At 42.7% G+C, this 17,590-nt stretch overlaps 1 protein-coding gene across 6 annotated transcripts in view; it reads right to left on the bottom strand.

The window, feature by feature from the left end:
* Positions 1-17,590, bottom strand: part of PCSK2 (proprotein convertase subtilisin/kexin type 2) — a 112,468-nt gene that overhangs the window by 59,883 nt on the left and 34,995 nt on the right. The gene's annotated exons all lie outside the window — the stretch shown is intronic.

Genomic DNA, 17,590 nt, shown 5'->3' on the forward strand with positions numbered 1-17,590 from the left:
GAGCTTGCACGATCAGGCTGCAAGCAACCCCCCACTTTCCGGCAGAGCAGAGCCGCAGATGCCCGGGAAAAAAATGCTCGGGAAATCGGGCTATGGGAGGAGCTTTAGCAGATAAAAGCAGTGAACTGCGACACAACCGGGGGCCATTTTTTACTTTGGGTTTCTTGCAGGGAGCAAGGACCGCCCCCGGAGGGTTAGCTTGGCCACCCTCCCTCCCTCACCTTTTTCTCTCTGCGGTCCTGCTTCTTCCCTAGCTGTCTTCTCTGTCCGCACCCTGTCCCGCTCTGCTTCGCCACTTCCCCCGAGGCAGCTTGTCGCCGCGACAACCTAGTACTCCACTGCTTCCCTGACAGGGCAGACGGTGCCTGTAGCCAGCCCGCAGCCGCCGCCGCCCGCAGCCACCATGCCCCAACCCTGAGAACCCGGAGCTGCTCCAGGAGTGCGTCCTGAAATGAATGAGGGACTTGTCTTTACAAACAAGCTGTGGGCCTGCTGGAAGATAAAACTAGTACTGAGAGATAAAAGAAACAATGGGAAGGATTCCACTGATTGATGAATGGAAAGAAAGAGATTTGTCTTTACAAATAAACTGTAGGTCTGCTGATAAATGAAATTGGATATTGAGAGATGAAAGAAACAATGAGAAGAACCATAAGAATTAAAATAAAGGCGGGGTTATACATTAGAAGGGAGTCTTAGGTATTAGGCGTTTCGGGAAGTCTGTACCTCTCAAGTTCCTCAGCCAATGGGGAAAGAGAGGGAAATGCGGTCAAGAAATTAAGAGAAATAGGAGGCTGCGCCCTCCAAAAATTTGAGAGACCCCAGAGGAAATGCCCCATGGCCTCTCCCTTTATTCAAATAAAGTAACAGGACTCCTCTGTCTCCATTTTGGACACAAACCTCTGGTGTTTGTGGATTCATTTTCCTGACAGTCTGTAGGCACGGCAGCCTGTTCTCCGCTGACGGAAGGGACACGGAGCCTGCTGCTGCTTGGAAATCATGCCTAGCCCACCATGGGAGCCATGCGGACTCATCGCAGCTTGCGACATGCATGCTCCATCTGCTGAGCTGACAACGACACAGTGCCCAGGGTTCTTGCAGTAACGCTGTCCCTGTCTTCTGTTTCTTTCTCTGTATCTCTTTTTCCCCTCTCTGCTCTCTTTTTATCAATGAACGGTTCTCAGATATAATGCTGCATTTGCGCTTTATTTTCGTCCGAGAAATCTATCAAAAAGAATCCCCCCCAACTCCCCTTTTTACAGCAGGACGGGACACTACCAAAGAAATTTTCTGGGAGAAAAAAACCTGATGTTGTGAGCTTTCATCATAATTCTGAGGCTCTCAAAAATGTCCTGTAAAGTGATCTACTTTCATGCATTATCCTTCCAATAAATAAGTGATAAATAAATATACTGGCAAGAAAAAACTGTATAGCAAAAAAGCCACTAATCTGACCACACTGGCTGAAGTGTAGGATATGAAAATACAGGTTATGAAACACAAGTCGTCACAGTTTTTTAGAAATGCTTTTCTTTACGTACTGGAAATCCACAAAACATTTAAGGAAGCACTGCAGAATATAAGTTAAACATGCAAATATCTTTGGAGGCAGGAACTTCAAATGTCAGACCATAATCACCTTATTTGTACCTATGTAAAAGAGCATTCCTAAAGGAGAAGACTCAGTGGTTGTAACTGGAGTTGTAACATTTACTAACATATTCACAGACCTTGCAAAAGTGCTGTCATCTTTGGCATACTCATTTTGTACTCTTCAGCCTAACACCTGGAAACAAGATAGCATGAAGAGTACCAACATTTAATTGTAAAAAAAAAAAAGGAAAAGAAAATAAAAAATCTAGCCTTCTTGATCAAAGAGAAATGCTTAAAACCATAAATTAAGTACACGTTTAGGTGCAGCAAGAAAGCAGTAAGACCCCTAACATTTACTTAGGCATGTTCTTGAAAAGAATCTATGGTTATTTGTCTCGGTTTTGAAAGACAGATGTCTGGTAAGGAAGGCAGAGGCCCCCCTTGAAGTGGCAGATATAACCCCTTTTCCCTCCAAGTTATTATATTTTGAAATCAAGGGCCTTTAGGCAAAGATGTGGGAAATAGGAATAACAGTTCTTTACTATATATATATGTATATAACCAGTCAAACAAAACAACAACAACTATGGCAGTAACAGCAATCACAAACCCAGTCCCAGCCTTCTCGGCTGTCGGGCCCTTTCCCCTCGGGTGCAGTTCCGCTCGCAGCCGGCAGGGGCGCTGGCGGCTCCCGGTGAGCAGGGCAGGTGCGATGGTTCCCCCGCGGCTGCAGGGGGCGCTCCGGAGCGAGCTCGGGGAGCACGCGGCACCGGTGCCCTGGGATCCCGGGAAGGGATGGAACAAAGGCTTCACAAACCGCTGGGCAGCCGATCCCGGGCTCTCAGGAACAGCAGGCTGGAATGGCAGGGACGAACGCAAATCCCGGGTGGCAGACGAGATGTATCCAGATGGGAAAAACCACGGAGGCCCAGCCAGGCAGGGCGAGCAGGGCTACAGCGTAGCGAAAGCTCGAAGCAGCAGCGGAGCAGGACAGCCACAGCTCGGTCTCCAGCAGGGCAGGGAAAAGCGGCTTTTGGGGTCCCGGCGTTGCTTCCAGCAGGAAGAAAGAACGGCCAAAAAGAAAGCAGCAGCAGCTCCTTTCTCTGCAGCTTCTCTCTCCGGACGCTCAGAGCGAACTGTCCCCACACCCAGGTGTAGACAAAAGAGTAGCCAGGCCCGCCCCACTCCCCTTTTTGTCTTTCTTAAGTACAGCTATTTGTCCCCTAGCAACATGCATATGGGAGAAAATTCCTTTAACAGGAAAACCTAAGACTAAACTAAAACCCCAACATTATTAAATAAATCTAGTAACTCAGAGAACCACTTCTACATGTGTGACTTTGGCATTTTTGATTAAAAATGCGTACATATGAATTACACTGCTGTGTCATAGCAACCTATATAGTGTCAGTCAAAATCAACAGAGGAGAAATTCATCCAAAGGTTCAATCAGATCTTAGAACCCAGTTTCATCTCTGTCTTAAGACACCTCACCAAGCACTGTCTTTTATGCTCCTGCTTTAATTAACTGAGACAGAAAGACGCCTCCAAGAATGATTCAACTGACCTAACTGATGGGGGCTAAAAGCTGTTTTCCTCACAGCTATATTGTTTCATTATAACCCCAAAAACCTAATACCAATTCACAATGAGCAGGATGGGGCACAGCATGGCCTGAAAAGACAGTGTCAAAGGTTTCTAACAATCTACTTGTATGAATTTTAAATCCTTAACTAAAGGCACCAAATGGTAGAATACTGAACTGGTGCTTTCATTTATACGTGTGTTCCCAACACTAGTGCAGGTTCTTTAGAAGTGGAATGGATTGAAAGTAAAGAAAAAACCTAATATGAAATAACCTCGTAAGAGGACAGTGACTAAGCAGGACCCATACAAGGTGTACTTTGTGGCACCAGGTCGCTGTACACAGTAAAGAAATCACAGTGTTTGACAGTTCTAAGATAAAGCTCAGTGATGCCATGGAGACAGAGCGATCACCTGTCACTCTGCCTCCCCCCTCCCCAGTCTCACCCCTGCCTCTCTGCTCGCCACTGCAAACCCCAAGCTGTCACCACAGAACATAATTAGGAACAGAAGACAAGCCTCATTCACAGGGATGCAAGAGAAAAAGATTTCAGGCATTTGTGCTCCCACGTAAGCTTGCTGGCTCTGCAGGACATGCTGCATTAAGGCACTGAATCAGGATTTAGTACAAAAGGATTTTTACTAATTAAAAAGCAATGCTGGGGAGCCCTGGCTTGTCTTTAAGACAATGGGGAGGAAGAGGGGGAGCAATTTGCAGAAATAGCACAGGCTGTCTTCCCTGTTCAGTATCATCTTGTTTGTCTGATTTGTTCCATCTTCACAATACAACATAATGTATTTTTTGTGAAACATTAAAATTTCCTGAGACAAGGAAATACACTCCTCAAAGAGGCATAATCTTTGCTGAACTGAAAGCACTCTGCAGGCTTTTTTCTGAATGTTTCACTTGGAGAAAGGGCATACAGGATGTCACCATCCACAGACAGAACATTCTCAGAAATTCTAGGACCTGTTCTTCACTACAAAAACAAAGGGGGTTTCCTCATTTTTGCAAATGACAGTAAGTCACACAATTGAATCCGGAAAAGATTACGCATTTTTGTAAAAAAAAAAAAAAAAAAAAAAAAAAAAAAAAAAAGAGTTGAAAGTTTTGGAAAAGGTCTTGGTAGTTTTTTCCATGAGCTACAAATTGCCTCAGTCAGTTGCCTTGTAACATGATCTTAACCAGCTCAAGGTAAGAACTTGCCTTTCTCCTCACAAAGATGTGTTTAGAAAGCAATGAACCCAAGAACAGGTAACATCCATCTACTCCAGAAAAAAAGATCCCCAAAGAACAAACTTGGAAGATGATAATGCAAATCCAGTGATCTGGGTGGAAAACTGCCCATTTAGGGCTGCACACAGATGATTCAGCAAAATCCTAGTCTTCTTGTCAACTGGGTACCTACATTAGAAAAATGCTTTTCCTTCTGAGAAGGAAATTCCTGCTTTCATATCTAGTCTAGATCAGGAGAGGGACTGCATCTGATTCTGCTTCTATTTCATGGTTTTCTTCTGAAAGAAGAGTAGGCCTCCCCTGGACATCAGTAATGCAGAGGTGTCTTGGAGTGATTTTATGACAATACTGTGTTCCCCTATTGTCTGCTTCATGCCGAGAAATGGATCCTGCAGCTGTAAGCTGGGTCCGAGGAAAGGAGGGGGAAGCCAGGCGAATTCCTCAGCAAGGTTTGTGTTCAAGGACACTGCACACACACTCCCCCACGTTCTCACCGCTGCAGAGCCGAGGCAGCAGCTTCCTGCTTTTAGCTGGCCTATTAGCTGAGGCAAGAGGTTTTTTTCCCAGGACTGCATACCGGCATACCAAAATCCTCCGGAACTTCTTCCTCCCCTGGAACTGTTCGGCCTAGCTGTGATCTGAGAACCAGATCGTCGGACCCTGTGGACTGGCATGCAGGCTGCAGGGACGCCGCATCTCGACCTCGGGAGAGGCCGAGCCAGCTACACAGGGAACTCTAAATCCACCAGCTTTCTCCGCATCGAGGAGATTATCTGACATTACTCATATTTTTCCTGTGCCCTGCTGGCACTTTGTTAAATAAATAGGCTTTTTTCACTTTCATACAAGAAAATTCCTTTCGTAATTGGTGGGGGAGGGAGTGCCGAAACCAGCCTTTTCTTTAGAAAACATCCTGTTCACTTCAGGACGTTTCCTCCTAAATTTGTCTTAAACCGAGGCAAAAGGCATTAAGTACCACATCACGGTTTCAAAAACACATGCAATAGAGAACATGTCTGCATGTCCAACAGTAGAAAAGTATTGCAAAACATTCTCATCTTGTAACATCCATAATCCCATCTGCTTGTGTGACATTCAGACCTGGAACCCAGCCCTCAATCCCACACAAAATGCAACCATCTTTTAAATCCTTGTTTCTCTAAATGAAGCAGAAAAACCAGCATTCATAGGACTCAGGCTTTTGATAACAGTCACGAAATTATTCAAGCCTGTAAAGTATGATATTAGAACCCAATGAAGCAACAAGATTTTCTTACCAAATAGCATGAATTTTACCATCTCAAACTTAGGTTTATTTATTTACAATAACAGCCTTTTGTTTATTTCATTTTTAATTAATTTCTTCCTTTTTCATTAGGATACAAGATTAAGTACAGATCAGGTTCTGAGCACCTGCTTTATTAGCATAGGACTAAACCATGAAAAAGTTACTAGCTTGTTGCAAGCAGAATGAAGGTCATGTATCAAAGGGAGCCCATGGATGCTAAGATCTTTACAAGAAAAAAAGTTTTCAAGTATCGCTTTTTACTATGCTTGTACTTATGCATGGTACATAAAGTTACTTATATGATAATAAACCAGCAGGATACCGATGCAAAACCAGTTAACAAAATAATCAATTGACTGCAGTACTGCTCTGGAAGGGCCAGAAACTGCAGCACTCTACTGTGCTCTCTCTGCTCCTATGAATGCCAAGACAATAAGTTCCTCATTTTAAAGGAATAGGGTTAATTGCACTGATGAGATCCTGCAGTTAAATTACTCTGTTATATGGCACATAAATGACAGATTTACTAAATTATACCAGTGGGTGTACAAAAGTGAAACAGTACCCACAACTTGAACCACAAATATCAAGAACTTCAAACCAGGAGAATTTGAATCAAATTCCAGAGGAAGAAGGCAGTCCCAACTGATGACATCAAATAGGCATGTTGGGGGATTTTTTTTTAAAACCACAAACAAACACATAGCAGTGAGCTGATCAATCAGAGGAAGTAATGGTTCTTTTTTCTCTAAAGCCTCAGGGTCAATACAGGTCTGTTCCTGAAGGTGAAGTAAGAAGTGGAAACTGATAACCTGTATTTTTAAAGTAAGGCTGGTGGTTGGACTTAGGCCCTATAAACTTTACTGAAGATCAACATCCCTTGAAGGTGGTTTGGAACAGTGTGTCCAGATGCACAAAGGCATCACCAAATAAACCACCTTCAGATAGTGGAAAACTATGTCCTGACTCTTGGCAGCATTAATTTCTGATATCCAAAGAAACATGGGGGCAACAAAAGAGAGAGACAGAAAAGTTCAACTGAGCCAACCCACACCCAACCCTTTAGAAAATAATGAGAATGGGACAACATGTACATACAGGAGCTTTTAGGGGTATTATCCATAAATGACATCTCTCTGTTGCTAAAGCCAATACAGAGTTACTGAGTGTATCTTTTACCTCTGATTTCTAAGTAAACACAAAGGCATTTAATTTTACTGTCCACTCCATCTGCATATCATGAGAGACATATATATTAGAGAAATACAATGTCAGAGAGGAGCACCCATCTCACACTCTACATTTTTGTTAAAGGCCACAAAGTAACCAAGTTTTCTGTGACTCTCCACCACAAAATAAAAGGAGTAACATTGAAGCCCCTCACTAGCAAAAAGAAAGTACAGATCTACTTGAACTGCAGCAAATCAGATGAACCAAGCAAAACTGAATCACTTTTAAATGGCAATGGGGACAGCTCATTTCTATAAATGAACCGATAACCAGGGGTGGTGAGGCTGCTAAATGCCACTCAGCCAGTCCTGTTGGGTTTGAATGGCCTGGTTTTGGCAGCAGTGGCGCTGCAGGGGTGGCTTCTGCAAGAAGCTGCTAGAAGCTTCCACCATGTCTGGCAGAGACAAGCCCTGGCAGCTCCAAAGACAGACTTGCCACTGGCCAAGGCTGGGCCAGTTAGAAATGGTGGTAATGCTTCTGTGATAACACATTTAAGAAGAAAGAAAAAAAAAGTTATTGTGCAGTTGTAATTGCCAGAAAAGAGTGGGGTGAGAGTATGTGAGAGGAACAACTGCAAACACCAAGGTCAGTGGAAAAGGAGGGGCAGGAGGTACTCCAGGCATCAGAGCTGGGATTCCTCTGCAGCCCGTGGTATAGACCATGGTGAAGCAGGCTGTTCTCTGTAGCCCATGGGGATCCATGGGGATGCAGAGATCCACCTGCAGCCTATGGAGGAGACCCATACCAGAGCAGGTAGAGGCCTGAGAGGAGGCTGTGAACCCATGGGAGGCCCACGGAGAGAGGAACCCACGCTGGACCAGCCTGTCCTTGGAGGACTGCCCCCCATGGAAGAGTGACCCATGCTGCAGCAGTTTTGGGAGGACTGCTGCCCATGGGATGGACTCCTATTGTAGCAGTTTGCAGGGAACCATTGCTCATGAGATGGACTCACGCTGGAAGTTTGTGGAGAACTGTCTCCTGTGGGAGGGCCCCCACAGTGGTGCAGGGGAATAACTCCTCTCCTTGAACAGTGGGAGAAACCACGGGTAATGATGCTGACTTCGGCAGGGGAAAACACGCAGACAATCAATGTGATTGATAAAGCAAGCTTTGTTTATTAGCAACACAGAGGCACTTATATAGTGTGAAAGTACATGCTTATCAGTTCTTTAATTAGTTTAAACTTAAAAAAGCGCATTCTTACTTCTACATAATTGGGTTAGATAAAAGACTACATTTGGCAAGCTTCTATTATTTATGTTTTGACTTGAGAGATCAAAGATCTTCCTCCCTTCTCATGGTCAGTACATCTTATCAGCACAGGACTGTACCTCCTTAAAACTCCCTTTTGGTTCTCAGGCCTGTTTCTCACACAGGCATTTTCTCATGGAGGCATTTTCTTGTGCAGGCTTTGCTTGTACAGTTCTTTTATTGATCTGGTTTTATCAATGATCCATGTCCCTCATCCTCTAACCATTCTCCAACATAATGAACTGACCATAACCCCATTCCCTGTCTCCTTGTGCCACTGGAGTAGGAGGTAGAGCTGGGAAGGAGGGAGGAGTGGGTTGGGGGGAAGGTTTTTTAAGGGTTCATTTTACTTCTCATTATCCTGCTCTGATTTTGTTAGTGTAATAAATTCAATTCATATCTCTAATTACAGCCTGTTTTGCCTGTGATGGTATTTGATGAGGGATCTCTCCCGGTTCTTACCTCAACCCATGAACCCTTCATTATATTTTCTCTCCCTTGTCCCGCTGGGGAGTGAGAGAGTGGATTTGGTGGGTGCCTGGCATCTGGCCAGGGTCAACCCACTACATGGAGCAATGCAGAAAATTGATGCCTTTTGTTGTGACAGAGTTGGGTCCATCTGCTCAATTTCAAACTTTCTGAGTCTGTTATGTGGCCCAGAAAGCACAAGCAGGGATATCAGAGGGCTTGTGTCACTGGCATCCAATACTTACTAATAAAATGAGAGCTGGTCCTCTCAAGCAAACTAATGACTTTCAAAGGCTCTCATGGGTCTCTCCATACCTAGCAACAAGTCCCTGTTGCTAAATGTAGGTGTTTCTGGAGGATTATTCATAACAACTTCTCCAAGTATCTCTTCTAGCTGTATCCATTAACCCCTGTGGAGTGTTTTGTACAGGGACTCACCCTATAGCAAAGACGTAGCAGCTATTAGAGCACAAATCCTTAGAAACTTGGAAATTTATCAACACAACTTTCCCCACCACTTCTAAGCAAAGGACAGATAAAGAATTTAATTTTTTTTTTGCAATTTCAAAGATTTCATTAAAGGAAAAATGCATCTCTTTCCATAAAATACTTGTATCACTCTTGGTTTATGTATTTTTAAATGGCTATTTTCATAATGACAAGCACAGACTGCATGAGAATTGCTTTGATTTCTAGGAAAAGTAATGTTCCCTGTAAAATAGATCTCTTTTCCATTGTTTTTAGCCATCCCTCTACCTTGCTTTTACTTTTTTGTTTTGTTACTAGTTGAAACAATGTCACTGGATATCAAGGACCTGCGGGGTTTTTTTATTATTACACTTGGATGTTCTGGATCAGTTCTAGTTTTGGGGCAAACCAGCCCCATTTGCCTGCCCAAACACTTTTAAGCTTACACAGATCATAAGCAGATACTAAAGTCTCTGGACACTCATGCTGTCCCCTGTGACCCCTCTTGACACGTCTTTTCATTTTTACTTGACTCCTGCTTGTGTTCCTTGAACTTTTGCTCTATTCCTCTGAACTTGGTATTGCAAAAGTGTCACACTTGTGGGTGAACAAAACAGGGACAAAACACTGTACAATAAACTCTTACAAAAGACTTACTGATTGCATTCCACATGAAAATCTGGCATAGCTGGGACTGCTCATTAACTTCTCTGCAAAAATCACAGAAAATCATAACACCAGAGGTACAGCCATTTAGGAAACCACCCCAGTTCATCATCAATCAGACAACAGTAAAGTATGAAGCTGAACAGCCTGAGTTCAAAGGTTTCACACAGGCAAATAACCTTTCTTGATGGAAACACAGCCTAAAGGACTTCAGTTTCAACCAAGTTCACGTTTTTTAAAAAATACACAAAAACTACCGTCCTTCTGCCTTTTTTTTGTGACCTTTTGTTTTCCTGATATTAGTTCAGTTCTTGGTAAATAAGGAGCTTTCGAAAATAAAAGAAGGGGAAAGGAAATCAATATTTTTGTCCATTTAGCAGGCCTCTCACAATTCAGTGACATTCAGGAAGCAGAAAGCAAAGAGACAAGGAATCAATGTGTAAGAGGAGACTGCAGATCATATTCAACCTACTCAGCTAAGCAATCAATAGCTCCTCTAGCTTCTACTTTGAAATGCAAGTGAGCTGGCCAGGCTGCAATGTAAAATCAATGCTGAGTATGGATGGTCTACAGTGGAAAATGCCAATTTGGTAAAACAGAGATTTTCTTGGGATCGTGCCCTCTTTGACAAGATTTTTTTGCCCCAGGATAGAATTTATTAAGGGGAAACACTGAGACAGAGGAAAAAGCCTTGCATATCTTGATATTCTGTGCACTGTCTCAAGAATGAGCAAACTGGTTCACACCTCTACTTTCTCTTCAGTTTGGCAGGAGGGCCATATCAGGATCTACACTATCACAGGGCAGGCTATTCTCAGATTCCAATTTTTTTTCCACTGCTTAGATGAGCCAGCACGAGAGCCAAGAGCATTTCTGAAATCTTAAGAAGTTTCCAAAGGAATGAAAAACTGCTTCTTATTCTCTACATAATACCAAAAAAGACAAAGCAAATTATATTTTCTTCAATGTCTTGCAAGATGGCAAGACAGTCACTTCAGTTACAAAATCAAAGATCTCTGTGAGAAAGAAATTCCCTGGAGTTGGGCTATAACCACATACATTAGTCTTTCCAGTAGATCTGCAGAGACTGCAAACCACAGGGACACTTTATCAGTGGGTAAACTGTGGGTAAACTTGTGGGTAAATTTTGCACTTTGCTGTCTCACCAGTTACATGGGTCAAATAAATGATCAGCCTTTCCAAATCAATCAGAATAATCACCCCTCATGGGTATAAACCACATGCCCTGTGGCAGGAAAGAAAACTGGGCCTTGTGTATATAGGTCATTATCGACTGCAGATCCTCCCTAGCTGCAAAATTAGGAAAACTGTGACTTGCACAAACTTTATCTTTTATTCCTTTGCCAAGTACTGCAGATATGACTTTCTTAAAACATTATGCTTGGAAAAAAACCAAACCTGCCTTCTTCTTCTTCCTCAATAGTAAAAGTCTTTTTGTGGAGTGATTTCTACTTATTACTTATTATTCGACTTTCTTAAAACATTATGCTTGGAAAAAAAACAAACCTGCCTTCTTCTTCTTCTTCCTCAATAGTAAAAGTCTTTTTGTGGAGTGATTTCTATTTATTACAAAGGCCACCATCAATCTTTGAGGTGATAACCAGAGTAGATCTAAGTTATATTTGCACCCTCTCTGGTATAAAAAGGGTTTTAATTTAAGTGGGAATCAGGCCCAGATCATCTTTAAGATTGCAAAACTTTTGGCTGTGTCTGTGCAATACAAAGAAGAGAGATGTGCACATGATGGTGAATCTTCTAATTTAATTATTCTCTCTGTCATCACTTGTAATTTTGGACCATTTCTTATACCCCTGGGCAGTCATCCAGCACCGGACTTCTATCCTACTCCACAACTCACTGGTCCTTTAAGGAGATATGTACTACACAATCCATCTTTATATAACCTCCTTTGTAGTGATTCCATTAGTACAGTTGCTGCTTCCAGACAAGCGATAAATATCTGATACATCCCAAGAGAACAGGAGTGCTCACAGGCTAAAGATTTCTCTAACTGTTGATTTAAAGTTAATTTATTTCACAAAACATGTCTCCAGATATGTGGGGACTGTGAGAAAATACCACCTGCAGAAAAATCTGCTGAATTTGGTTTGTATGGGAAGACTCAACTAAAAGGTAAAGTTATTATTTTTGTTGAAATGTAGCCTTGACCACTCTAACACAGAAGAGACTTCTTGTAAATGTGTGAATACTTGTGCTAATGCCCAAACACATTTGGAGTCATAAAGCACCGCTTGTAGCAGCTTCACCTCTAACTTCATGTATTTCCCTTTTAAAGATGCAAATTTGCTTTACAGACAATAAGTTTCGCTGTACTCCATATGGACAGATTAGAAGTGCTTTCATGTACACCTGTGGAGGTAAAGTTTAGGGAAACCGAGTAAGCAGGATGAGGTCTTAAACTAAGTCTGCAGCATATGCTGAAAATACACCCCCTCGTCTCCAAAGTGATTCTGCACTTAAAAGCCAGCTTCTGACCTTTACTATAACTCACCATACTTCCACTTCACTCTCCACAGCCTCTTCCCCACTCAAATTTTATCTAAATAGGTCTTCACTCAACTTGAAACAACTGCTTGGAAAATTAAAATATGCATTTTCTCTCACAGAATTACTGGCACGGATTACCCTGTTTCCATGTTACAGGAAATCTGCCATAACGACCCACTCATGGAAGAGACACCTACTGCTCTGTCTTTTATGTAATTTATTTTGCTCTTCACCTGTACTCCATTTCTAAACCCAGACATTTTTATATAGCTGAGCCCCAAACCAACTGACAGCACTCAGTCATGGTAATCATGGCAGGAGCTGTTGGAGACTTCCCTCATGCCATGGAGCTTAGAGTAAAAGTTTACTTCAGCTTTCTCTGCTCCTTCTGAGCAGTTGGGCCCCACTAGATCCAGAGGTAGTGAAATACTTTCACTCAAAATTGTTGCCAGAATCTCAGCTGAAGAGCAGTTTCCCAGAACAAAAATGGTATCACACCTCTGGGAAGGAAGGGAGGCAGACTAGTGTCAGTGCTGCTGTCCTACATGCAGTGCATGAACTAAGCTGAAAATCAATCTGACCTAAATTAAGAAAGTCTGAATCAAAAGAATTCTTTAAAACTAGCTGTGGGTCCTCAAACCTGGAGTCAGGAGGTGACAGTGAAGTAAAGGTTGGCTCCACCATGCAGAATCCAGGCTTTCTCAAAAGTGGTTTCAGAAAGTGCACCAAGTGCCTTTTGATCACTTTTTCCTGGCTGCAACCCTTGGGAGTGCCCTGCAGAATGTAATTATTCTCTTTTGCAACCTCTTCTGCACTGTCATTCCTCAATACAATTTTTCCTTTCCCTGCTTTTCCTGCTCTGTGAGGAAATGATGTAGTTTGAAGCTGAGGAGAAGAGGTGTTTTCGCTACTATGAAAGGGAGCACCTCTGCACAGGCAGAAGAGGACACCACAGCCAGCCACATACTCCTCCAGGAGCTCCTGTGGTCCCTGCTCTGACTCGGGTCCCCACTGCACCATGCTGATAGGTTGCTAGCAGGGATTACGGCCCACTGCTGTCAACAACTTCCAACCAGGTGGTAATGACATTTGCAGAAGATCCATTTAGCTTTAATAAAGAACAAAGACTATTTTTACAAAGCTGCCTGCCTGGAGTGATACAGCAACAATTGCCAAAGAAGTCTTGTAGCAGGGGGAGGTCCCGGGAGCAGGGGAATCCAGCCAGAGTCACGATACGAACACCGATACGATGTGAGCATCGTGCTCCCCTTTATTATCCCATTACACCAAGTTATACTTTTTCCAAAGTTCACGCCCCTTTCCCATGAGAAAGCCTCTAAGCAGCGGGGGAGCTGACCAGTGTATACCTTTTCCCAAGGCTGTTCAAGGCTGCCAGCTAGCAGGTGCCTTGTAAGCCTGTTTTCATCCTGAGGCCCTGTCAGGGGTACTTCTGCAACAGCCCTGGGATGCCCAAGCCCTCCTGGGGTATCCTGTATTCCACAAGGAATCCCTCTACAAAGTCTAAGCTTATTCTAGTATTTCAAACCTGTAATACTTAAATTTCAATGTTACATGAGTGGTAGTGATATAGTGAGCCTTTCTTGTCCATTTGCAACACCTTCAGAGCTCTGTTGCTTGTCGCAGTGGAAATGAGATAAAGAATTGCAAACCACTGATCTTCCTAAAGTGCTGTCTGGTGGATATTACACAGGCTGCACAATGTCTTCTCTGAGGAAATTTCATAACTAGAAGCCAGACACAAAACAGAAGCCAGTCTTTTGACAGAGGGAAAACTGCAATTATGCTGCTGCTGACATTCACATATCCGCTCATGCAACTAAAAGCAGAGCAGTTGTTCACAGCTACTTTATTCTATCACCATAATACCTGGGACAGAAAAGACATGGGAGCTTGCTCCCATGCATGCCTTTCCCAGCCCAGTAAGAAGCTACTGATGATTTATATTGATTGAGCTTCACAGGTTGCAATTGCACTTTTTCAGTTCCTAGGTTCAGAGGTTTATGGATCCCCATCACAAACCACATTAATAAAATCAGCAGAGGTTTATGTATCACTGTAGTACAGCACTGGGTTAGTAGAATATAGCTGCCAGGGACAAGCCATCTGCCACACAGAATCATTTCTAGAGAACAATTTCTGTAATAAGAGGAAACGTAGGAAAAACTGGGAAGTAAGAGACTGGCCTATAAAAAGGAAAGAAACAGCCAGAGTCGTACTGTTCTGGCCTTTATCCAAACTAGTTTTTGTTTTGATACTTTCAAAGGATTGTGCTTGACCCTTGTCAAGACATATACATCAGAATCCTGTATTTTAATTGTCAAATGTTCTCTTTCAGTTCCAGCCTTGGAGCCTGCAGAATGCAGTTGCAGAGCTTGCTGGTGCCCAGCACCAAGGCAGGGATAGCCACATCAGTGCACTTTTCCCACCTTGTCCCAGATTCTGGTGGCCATCAAGTGGCAGAACAGCACCACTCTGCACCTGAACTCCTGAAGTGTCCAGTGCTCAGCTTGAGCAGCATATTGAACCCATATCCCCCCAGAAAAGCCTAACAGTTCTTTCCTTGACCAGAGATGCACCAGATGATGAGTGATTTGGCAAAGGGATCACATCCAACATGGAACTGTAGGCAGGAGAGCTAACACAATGCAGTGGTGAGGTCAATATTGCAGGGAGAGACACACAGAGCTGGCCCAAGCACAACAGAGCCCACAGAGAAGGAAAAACCTGTGAAACTGAGACAAGTATTAATATGTTCAGTTTATCCTGGAGAAAACTCTCCTCAGTGACAACACAAAGACAGGGCAGTAAAAGGCACTATCCCTGGAAGTATTCAAAGCCAGGTTGGATGTGTCTTTGAGCAACTTGGTCTACTGGAAGGTGTCCCTGCCCGGGGCAAGGGGATTGGAACTAGATGGTCTTTAAGGTCCGTTCCAACCCAGATCATTCTTTGATACTAACGCACAAAAGTGTGGTCTGAATATTCTTTATGGGTTTTCTCAAGACCCACTTTAGCAGAGAGGCTTTTTACATCCTTGCCCAGGTTTTCCAGCAGCCTGTCCCACAGACTGCTGGCCAAGCCTCTCTCTAAAGCACATCTGCACAATTAAAATTATTTTCAAAAATCTTAAAGGCAAAGGGGTTTCTGCCTTGATTTCAAGGACCAGGTCATCCAAGTGGTTTGGAGTTGTCACAAGTCCCTCTATTTATCCACTGCTTAGAGCAATGGAAAATGGTTCCTGAAGAATACAAAACTCATTACTAATTGCAGTTTCATGTGCACTAGCAGGGATTTTGGTACCAGAATTTTTCCTAGTTCCCACTGGGTCAGAGCAGAGGCTGGTTTAAATGAAGTGATAAAATGATCATCCTGCTGAAAATTCTTTGAACCATTGTTGCTTTTTTTGGCCAGGAATGAGGAAGTATCTTTTCAGTTCAGTTATTAGCATAAAATAATTAGACTTTGGAGTATATTTTGCTCCCAGTGCATATACATAACTTGTATTAATATTAATAGGGACTTCTCTATTCACAGTCATTGAAAGGAGCCCATACCCCAAAGGACTGAGAAAAGCAAAAGCATATTTAGAGTTTAGTCTATCACCAAAGATTTCCACAGACTCCTGTAAACTGCTGTCTTCATAATATACTTCTTTCTCTTCCTAGTTTATTTCCAATGAGACAAATGTTTAGCAAATCATGGAAGAAAATAATTTGCTCAGGATTCCTACTGCAGACAATCAAAAATGATCATGTAAATTCTATGGAAATTGCTCTTTGTGTCCAGACTTTGAAACCAAATTCATGTTATGGTGTCCACAGCATAAAAAATTAACAGAAAAGCTTCCCTCGTGAAATTGTATTTCTTCCGTATGAGAAGTGATAAATCTCTGATTAATACTAACAGTGCCTGCTGCATGCCCATTTAGCAGCTCTTCATATTTCCAAAAAGCCAGAATTAATTTGTGTTATGGCAAGCACTCAAGCAGTATCTTCCCAGAGCAACAAAAGGGAGATTTGGGAAGATAAACTATTACAGCAGAAGGATTCACTTCCTGACAATTTGAAAAGATGCCTGGACTGGCACCAGGATATAAAGTCCCACGTGTCTTGGGCCTGAAGAAGCATAAAATATCCATTGCTAAATGACAGAATCATAGACATGGCAAGTCGTCACCAATGCAATGACATCAGAGGTAACGTCCTTTGTTCTGGGCCTTTCCTTTAAGGGCAAGGTGAGCTGTACCTACAAATGACCATCACCAAAGAAAAACGACGAACAACAAAGTGATGCCAATGATACAGCAGAATTATATAAGGGATGAAACTGCCAAGGTCTTGGCTCAAAATATCATTTTATGAGACTGAGTGTAATAGTAGTGTTCTGCAAAACAGGGAAACGTGAACAAAAAAACCAGAAAAGTTCTGGGGTTCATGAAAAGGACTGAAAATTTCCTTCATGTCTTCTGGGTAGGGCCCCTCATCATTCTTCACTTTCCTTTCAGGGAAGGTCAAGCCAGTTATTATTGTTATTCTCTCTTGTTTCATCTCACCCCATTCACCATGGACTGAATTGCAAATGAGATCCGAGTAATGCTCTAGCTTAGAAAGTACTTCTTAAAATGCAGTCATATTCCCTATCCCAACACCAGCTGCCCCTCCAATAAAAAAAAAAAAAAAAGTGAGAATGGTGTCAGAGGAACAGTCAGGATGGAGGAGGCAGGAATACTTAAACTCAGGAACACCACTGCAAAAAAAGAACTGGTGAGCCTCTACAGTGGAACAACAGTGTACGTTTGGTATTAGCTTCTTGGCAAAGATTCAGTTCTCCAGAAGTGCAAAGACCCAGGTTCCACCTCTTCTGGCCCAAGGGTAAATACACTCCATTCATTTCAGTGAGATTACTTCAGATTTTCACTGCCGCAAACTGGAGAAACATCTGTCTCTTGTTTTTAACACCATCCCTCTAAGGAAAAACACTGTTCAAAGCTTCCCTCTGGTTGAACTCAAACTTCACAGGTCCCAAAAGGTGATGAAAACTGTCCAGAGCAATTTTTTCTTCCCTTTATATTAATTCCCAAAGCACGCAGCATTTACAGAGGATGAAAGCATAAGCTCATACCTTACACGAGTGTGTAGCCGAGGTCATGGCTTGGTCAGGGATGAAGAAAGCAGATGGTTATTTTGTTTGGTTTTTTCCTTGAGATCTCATGAAAACACAGTCCTTGAAAGCTACTTTATTGCTCAGAAAAACTTAT

Source organism: Corvus hawaiiensis, chromosome 3, assembly GCF_020740725.1.
Source record: "Corvus hawaiiensis isolate bCorHaw1 chromosome 3, bCorHaw1.pri.cur, whole genome shotgun sequence".
NCBI lineage: Eukaryota > Metazoa > Chordata > Aves > Passeriformes > Corvidae > Corvus > Corvus hawaiiensis.